The 693-nt window shown below is 49.8% G+C and overlaps 1 pseudogene; it reads left to right on the top strand.

Annotated features, from left to right (window-relative positions):
• LOC123089910 (probable L-type lectin-domain containing receptor kinase S.5) overlaps window positions 1-693 on the top strand; it is a 7,420-nt pseudogene that overhangs the window by 6,388 nt on the left and 339 nt on the right.

The raw sequence follows: 693 nt of genomic DNA, 5'->3' as shown, positions 1-693 counted from the left end.
CGGAGTGATTTCCATAGTTGTTGAACCCCAAGGTGCGCTCATGTGTCGGTCATTAACACTCATAGTTTTGGCCGATTCTGGCCCACTTCTTGGACTATTACTCACCGTTTTGGGGCCCCGAAGCGATATCCATAGTTGTTGAACCCCAAGGTGCGCTTATGTGTCGGTCATCAACACTCACAGTTTTGGCCGATTCTGGCCCATTTCGTGGACTATTACTCATTGTTTTGGGGCCCCGGAGTGATTTCCATAGTTGTTGAACCCCAAGGTGCGCTTTTGTGTCGGTCATCAACACTCACAGTTTTGGCCGATTCTGGCCCGTTTCGTGGACTATTGCTCACTGTTTTGGGGTTCCGAAGTGATTTCCACGATTAACGAACCTTGGGGTGCATTTACGTGTCGGTTATCAACACTCGCAGTTTTGGCCGATTCTTGCCCGATTTATGGACTGTTACTCCCCGTTTTGGGGTCCCAAAGTGATTTCCACGATTAACGAACCCTGGGTGTGTTTACGTGTCGGTCATGTACACTTGCGGTGTTGGCCGATTCTGGCCCGATTCGTGGACTATTAGTCACTGTTTTGGGGTCCCTTAGTGATTTCCACGATTATCAAACCCTGGGGTGCGTTCACGTGTCGGTCATCAACACTCGCGGTTTTGGCAGATTCTGGCCCGTTTCGTGGACTATTACTCA

Source organism: Triticum aestivum, chromosome 4B (assembly GCF_018294505.1).
Source record: "Triticum aestivum cultivar Chinese Spring chromosome 4B, IWGSC CS RefSeq v2.1, whole genome shotgun sequence".
NCBI lineage: Eukaryota > Viridiplantae > Streptophyta > Magnoliopsida > Poales > Poaceae > Triticum > Triticum aestivum.
The sequence above is the reverse complement of the archived record's forward strand: the minus strand, read 5'-3'. Positions and strand labels throughout refer to the sequence as shown.